An 8,215-nucleotide genomic window follows, 5' to 3' on the forward strand; every position below is an offset into this window, starting at 1 on the left:
TACAGGAGATGTGGGCCTCGGATTTACAGTCACGATCGCATCCAAACTCAGGACAGAGAACAATTGGGCACTTGCAAGTAATTATGTCAAATAACTGGTCCAGTTGCTTGGCAAAGCTGTCCTTAACTGCAAGTTTTCCTCTCCCAAGAGAGATATCTCTTGCCTTTTCCCAACTGGCTAGCAGTCTCTCACTAATCTTCTTCTGACTTGTTATGACTGGAGGCTTTGAACTGAGCGTTAGCCAGAGCAGTACTGTGCCAAGACAGCTTTGGTCATATCACTGGCAATGTCTTTGTTTGTGTAAGTTCTTTGGTTCTTTTCACTGATTTGCCTGATTAAAACACCGTATCTCAAAGCATCTCTCAATGTAGGCAACTCCGACTTCAGGAGCTCTCTCCCAGACCCAAGATAGTGACTGAGATGGCTGGATTTTTGGTTCCTCGTCCTGACACAAGCAGCCATCGCAAATATTATCAACTTATAAATGCATCAGAATCTGAAACAGAAAAAAATATTGTTAGTTGGGTTGTTAAAGAATGAAGTCAGAAAGCAATGTTCACTATTTAATTGTAATGCACTAATGCAGCTGTACGTTAGATTTTCAATAAATTTCACGCTAAAATTTACCTAGCAAAAGGTTGCAAAATATTGAAACTGAAATTATTTTCTGTTTATATACACTAAAATCTACCAAAAAAGTGATGGGCCATTAGTTTTAGCTGATCTTCCCTCCTATGACACACCCTAGTATGCCATAGCGTTAATGGCATACCAGGTTATGACACAGGAGATCCAAAAACATTATTGTGTCTATTTTCAGAAAGAAGACCAAGCCCCCGACTGACTACTAGGGATGAGGATGCCACCATAATAGTAGCAATCCGAAACAACCTGTTCTCCAGCCCTGTCGCCATCAGAGAGGCGTTATACTTAGTGCACAGACTGTCTGGTCACGTCTGCATGAGGCGGGCATACAACACAGAGTCCCTGCCATAAAGAAACGGCTAACTGACCAACACCGTACAGGTCACCTCCAGTTTGCCTAGCAATATGTGGGGGAGGACCCCCGTGTTTTGGTCGCGAGTAGTCTTCACGGATGAAAAGACTTTTGCCAGTACTAACTAAAATTCATTTGTGGTGGCCAAATCGCACGAGGTAAGAAGGCTTAACATATTAGCAAGTCCATAATGATTAAAATAAGATTTAGACCGCGTTTGTCGATATAGTCGTGTAACATCGAACAGCTCATTATACATTTTCAAATAAAAGTCTTCAAGATTATCGCATAACATTAACATTTATTGTCAAGTGTTATACTAGAAACTTAATATAAGACGTAATAGCTTAATTAGGCCAATATATTTATATTTGTATCGTATTTTCCCTTCCTGCAGATACGACAGGACCCACATATACGAGGTGGCTACAAGTGGGCTTGTGACGCTGAACGTGTGGTGCTACATATCCCTGCATGGTATGGGAGATGTTTTCCAAATTCAGGGGAGGTTTACGGCAAATAAATACCTAGACATCCTGCGGAATCAGTTCCTCCCTTCAATTCAAGAACACAATTTCCCATTCCCTGCTGGACCAATTACTTTTATTCATGATAGATGGCCCATCCACACGGCCAGAGCAGTGCATCAGTGTTTGACGGGCAGCAACATGTTGTCCACAACATTTCTGGGTACACTCTTTTCATCCTCAGGTACCTACTGCTCCTGACATGGACCCTGCTCCTGATGAGGATCCTACATCCGGTCCTATTGACCCAGACACCCCAGCCGGCGCCAGTGAGGACTTGGCACCTGACACGAGAGAAGCACCACATTCCTCGCCTGTTCAACCTTCTCTTATCCACAACCCTCCTTCTTCCTCTGCTTCTCCCACAGATCTCGTGTCACTAGACGGAGTCGTCACCCGTAGCGGCCGAGTCGTCCACACCCCCGCCTGTTATGTCTCACATGTGGAATACAACCCTGCCAACAACAAGTCTCCTGCAGCACTCGGAGGGGAGGGGAGGGGAGTATTGTAGTGGATACTCTCCCCTACAACTGCTGGCTGATCACTTGCCGTCCGCTTACCAGTGGCGAGTTCCAAATGTGATGGGCCTCACTTTCGGACTGCGCCGTGATTGGCCCGTTACCGCCTTCACCTCAGTCAATCAACAGCGCTGCTCACTTCACACCTCTCATCCTGATCCAGCAAAATCATATAAATACCCCCAGCTTCGCCGTGAAGGTCATTCTACTCAAAGCTCTCAAACAGACAAGACCTCCTCTCAACAAGCTCCTCACCACACAGCAACTTCCTAGCACTGCATTGTACATACAATATATATATATATATATATATATATATATATATATATATATATATATATATATATATATATATATATATATATATATATATATATATATATATATAGAAAACGCCATTGTGAGTTTCGCATCTCCCCTCCATCCTTAGTGCGAGATCTCCTACGTGTACAAATGTATGTGAGCCCAACAAAGGGAAATTAGACAATTGGCCACATACACTACGCTACAGTATCTTACATGATTTATTGGGAGAAGCCACATACAGACTCTTGCTCATGTGGTTAACATAGTTAATAATGTATATATAATCAATAAAGGCAGCATATAAACATACACATATATAACAGCTGGGACACATCACGGTTTGTGTATGTGACGTCATAAACCGCGCATGCACAGTTAGCGTTTTGGCTACTTCTGGTTTGGGGGAACTTTTGGTCCGCTACACAGGTGTATGTTAAGCTAACCTTATAACTTATAATATAACTTATTATACCTAACCTAACCTAATAACATATGACCTATATTTTCGACAGAAATCCCGGAGAGATAATGTGTCTTATTGTTTAAAGTACTTAATCCCATAGTTAGAATTTTAAGGTTCACCAGATGACCAAAACGAAAATAATACTATACTGCCAGATTCTGAGGTCACTAATTCTAAGGGAATAACTTAACTCTACTCTTAATTTTAAGGTCGCTGCCACCAGACCCCCTCTGAGCAGTATGTAGCTCGTTAGGTAGCGGGCAGAGTGAGCTAGGCATTGGGTTGGGTTTTTCATTGACCAAATCAATAGTGGGAAGAAGGGTGAAACATCAAGCATGACTTAACTAATTTATTCCTTATAAAACATATTGCATCCCGTCACAATATAAGAAGAGTTGGCCTTCCTCAAAACAACAACTATGATTTACATTATACTGCCCAACAACACACGTCTTACATCAACGGAGTGTGTCATTAACACCCATACTTCATAACAATCACTGACCTCCTTACCTCAGTCATTCCTTCTTACAATGACGCCCAACACATCAGACTGCTCCAGCTGCTGGAATATAGCACCCTAGGTTACTGTATAGTACCATATCACCACACTATAGTGTAAGAGCGCGGGCTGCTACTACTCACTGCTGAACCACTGAGGCCACGGACTGTAAGAGCGCACAACACAAGCTGCCACCCTGCGAGGGCTTGGCACTCTTACAACTTACGTTGATACTCTGACCTAGTAGCGTGACGTGAGAGGAAGGCCCATGGGTTCATGTAAATATAGTATCGAGTATTAGGGAGAGAACAACGGTGAATACCATAGGTGAATCATAGACCCACATACAAATACACTGTTTATTGACACAAAAATGGTTACAGAAAAGATGCTGTATGCACCCAAAACAGGAACTCCTGGTACCATGCCCTCAGGCTCAATTTACTTACACCACTACTGGGTGTACCCACACCAAAACACACAACTCTTACAGCACCTTAGCACCAATAAAACCAGTGGCACCTGCCAGTACAACACTCAATACCCCAGGGGCCATACTCCAGCGGCCTCCCTGGGAGTCTCAACACCAAGTGACACCTTCCAACAAACTCCAATAATTCCGGTGGGCTAACACCACCACACCAACAGCCCCACCGAGTTATGTACTGTACTCATCCACCAATGATGGGGCTGGCAGTAGTTTGGGGGCTTGACAATCCGGGTTCACCACAGGGGCAGGGCGTTAGGGGAATACTACCCCCTATGGGGCCCATGGGTGGTAGTGGAGCTTCTGACGGTCGGGGTTCACAGGGATACCCGACTCCACTGGACCTCAGACATCTCCCCAGACTAGTGGATGCGTCATCCACTCTACAGACACGGCCTAGGCTGCGTTAGGGATCTGTGGGTGGAGGCGTGTGGCAGCTTACTCACGGTTCATAACGAACCTCAACGTTTCAAAGGGACATTAAGTAAGGACATAAAATACTTCACTCAAAGCACATTAACTACGTTACTGTAGCACTTGTACAATCTATTAGTTAGGTCAAATCACTTAAAATTGGCGAATTACAACACAGAGAAGGTGGAGTGACCTACCTGTGGTGGAGGAGCGTGGCGCCTACTGGTTTGAAAATGAACTGCCGCCTTCTACCCACGCTAAAGTCACGGATTCCACCTACTCAACCATTTCACTGAATTACGTTACTGTAACACTCTGACGTTTGAAACTGAGACTACGAACTCAGTTTCATTCCCTACTATTATCTTTACAAATAATGCTCTGACTGAGCAGTCAAAAGCAAGAATTAAATTGAAAACAAAAGGTTGGATGGCAACAGGTCCCAACACGCAACGCCTTGCTACAACCTGAGGAGCAGATTTTAAAAGGTTCCCTTCCAGGAATATCAACTCATTCCTCAGTTAACCTCCCTACCACAATTTCACTATGATTATCAGAGTCTCTGCTAATCATAGGTGAAAAAATAAAGGTTTACAGGTTCTCGGTAGCAGAAAGAGTTTACAATTGGTCAACAAACATACGACATCTCGATGACGTCATCAAAGAAACAGGGAGAATGGAGGACATTCCCACTGGGAGACTCGGAAGGTTTTGTGGACGTGTAAGTGTAATATGGATCATTAGTTTAACAGGTTAGCCGTCATTACGATCATGACAATAGCACCACCTCGCCACACCCCGGTTACACTCCACACCTACAAGTATGGAACTCCTCACTATTTCTACTGTAGGTACACATACCAGGCACCTCGGTCGCACACCGCTCTTGGTTTCTACACCTGGTATTCTAGGTCGCTCCAAGTGACGGCCGCGAATCTTCTCAAACATATTATTATGTGCTCCTATTCCTGGGTGGTGATATGCAGGGCATCCACAGGTTCACAGTGGAGGAACATAACGGCGTACAGTCACCTCACATAGGGTGGCCTTCACAGTGTGGTCATGGCTGACGCCCAGAAGGCGCTCAGAACGCGTCATGTATTGGTGAGAAGACGGGCGACACTGTGAATAATGCCTGAGGGGCTTTCATCACCACACACTAGTACACTATGACTTCACATTATAACATCAGGCAAGGTTTTAAGATGTACAAACTGCTAGATAAGCCTTTTTAGGGCTGAATAAAGCACGGTGTAGGGCACTGACCTGTATTGGTGAGAAGACGGGCGACACTGAGGATAATGCCCCTGCCTCTCACCGACTAGACCTACAGTTTCCAATCTTTAATTTTCACTTTGATTTCCTATGGTTTTCACATGAACACTTTCCTATTTATTGAGAACTTATGCCTTATAAATACATATCTTAATCATAAATTACATACTAAAGTACGGCTCCGGTTTGACAGTTCCTGGGGAAATTAATTGGGTGATATCATTAACTCAAACCTCTACAGTAGTCCGGGCACAGGGACGCTAACTCTGAACAAAGGCCGTGCGTCGAATGTTCATGGTGTGAGTAGATCCACTTCACTTAAAACTGTAATTAGGGATCCTCCTCTCACACATTGCACTCGTTGAACACAGACATAAGATTCTCTGATCACTGTATAGTTCGTGGGTATACGTCACAAGATAACGAGGTGTATTAAGTTCACACCGATGCATACAAGATATTTCCTTTGAAGTATAGTTTCTGGATCACTTCCAACACTTCACATAGGTCTGATACATTTATCTTTTTTCCAAATCAATGATGTTATAGTTTCATCTGCTACCTGCGGTAGCTATGTTCACTAACCGTTCACAGACGTCAATAGAATGACCTTCAAACACGACCTACACTTAGCCCTTACAGTACACTAGTCCGTATCGATTGAACTCTCCCAACCATCTTATAGATACCTTGAGTTCTCCTTAATGCTATTAGTACATACACTTAACATTATATACCCGTACCTGGGTACAATTCATCAAATAATTCATAAACATTCAGTAGGTGAGTTATCCTTTACCAACGTTTCCCGTTTTCTGAGATTCTACAAGCACGGTGGATTTGAATGTTATGTAGTGTAATATGAATTAAGGGGATTCTAAGGATGACAATGATGTGCGCAGTACAATACTGTAGTGGACTTCTCCCCAACAACTGCCTACAACTGCGTAGCAGCTCACCACCTGCTATCGCATTCCAATGTGCCGCCTTCCCTCGCAACCAACCAGAAGTTACCGTATCTTAGCAACGAAACTAGTCACCGGCTACTTCTCGGGTTTTCCCACCATGACTCATAGCGGCTGCTGCTGGGTATATAAGCTCTGTCTCTCCATTGAGATTCAGTCTGACCAATCTTCTTGAACTAGCAACACCTCCTCCTCCGCCGCTGCCTGGCTTCCCCTCGCATCTCCTCGCCTGCCTGGCGGTCCTCGCTCCCGCCAGCGAGCATGTCCTTCTCTGAGCTTCCTCACCAACCAATTCTCATTCTGACCATTCTTCTTGAACAAGCAACATCTCCTCCAGCAAGCTCCACGCTGTTAACATTTCATTCAACCAGGAGGCCAGCAACAGGCAACACCTTCTCTAACGAAGCTCCTGCACATCTACCTCCTTCAACACGATACTCCCGAACGTCTTCTACTGAGCTGCTCCCCACCACACGGCATCTCCAGCACCAGACTGTCTATCATATAACTTATATATATTATATAAGAAAACCACATTAGAGTTTCCTTCCATCCTGAGTGCTAGACAACTTTAATATCTCGATACCCCTACAATGGTGACTCCCGGAGATTAGCACTCACACAGGATGGAGGAGACACTGATCACGCTCCCAGTCTTCAAGCAGACACCGGCTCCTCTTCCTGCCCCACGCACCACATTCTGACGACCCCAGCACACCCGTCCTGCCTCAGACGCCGACCCCGGCCCAGCAGTACCTGCCGTGAGGGAAGCACACAACATCCATCGCCTCCACACCCCCTCTTTTCTCCCTCAGATACTCCCTGCTAATGTCCTGCACCCTGCTGCTGTCGTGGACCCAGCTGTTGTCACGAGCCCTAATCAGCTTCTGCTGACCCAGCCCCTGCTCTTGATCCAGGCCCACACACCCCAGCAGGCGCATCTGACGACCCTGTACCTGTCGTGAGGGAAGCACACAACATCCATCGCCTCCCACCCCTCTTTTTCTCCCTCAGGTACTCCTGCTAATGTCCTGCACCCTGCTGCTGTCGTGGACCCAGCTGCTGTCACGAGCCCTAATCCGCTTCTGCTGACCCAGCCCCTGCTCCTGATCCAGGCCCACACACACCCCAGCAGGCGCATCTGACGCCTGTACCTGTCGTGAGGGAAGAACATTCATCGCCTCCACACACCCTTTTCTCCCTTCTCCCACAGATAGTGTCTAGACAGTTGTATTTCAGCGATCGGCTCATCACGCCATCGCCGTTGTCTCACATGAGGCATGCACCGCCCGGTCTTCCTCACATGTGCTAAGCAACTCTACAATCAACAAGTCTCCTACACCGCCTGGAGGGAGAGATTGTAGTGGACTTCTCCCCAACAACTGCCTACAACTGCGGCCCTCACCACCTGCTATGGCATTCCAATGTGCCGCCTTCCCTCGCAACCAACCAGATGTTACCGTATCTTAGCAACGAAACTAGTCACCGGCTACTTCTCGGGTTTCCCACCATGACTCATAGCGGCTGCTGCTGGGTATATAAGCTCTGTCTCTCCATTGAGATTCAGTCTGACCAATCTTCTTGAACTAGCAACACCACCTCCTCCGCCGCTGCCTGGCTTCCCCTCGCATCTCCTAGCCTGCCTGGCGGTCCTCGCTCCCGCCAGCAGCAGCATGTCCTTCTCTGAGCTTCTCACCAACCAATTCTCATTCTGACCATTCTTCTTGAACAAGCAACATCTCCTCCAGCAAGCTCCACGCT

This window comes from Homarus americanus, unplaced genomic scaffold, assembly GCF_018991925.1.
Source record: "Homarus americanus isolate GMGI-L3 unplaced genomic scaffold, GMGI_Hamer_2.0 scaffold22250, whole genome shotgun sequence".
Classification (NCBI taxonomy): domain Eukaryota; kingdom Metazoa; phylum Arthropoda; class Malacostraca; order Decapoda; family Nephropidae; genus Homarus; species Homarus americanus.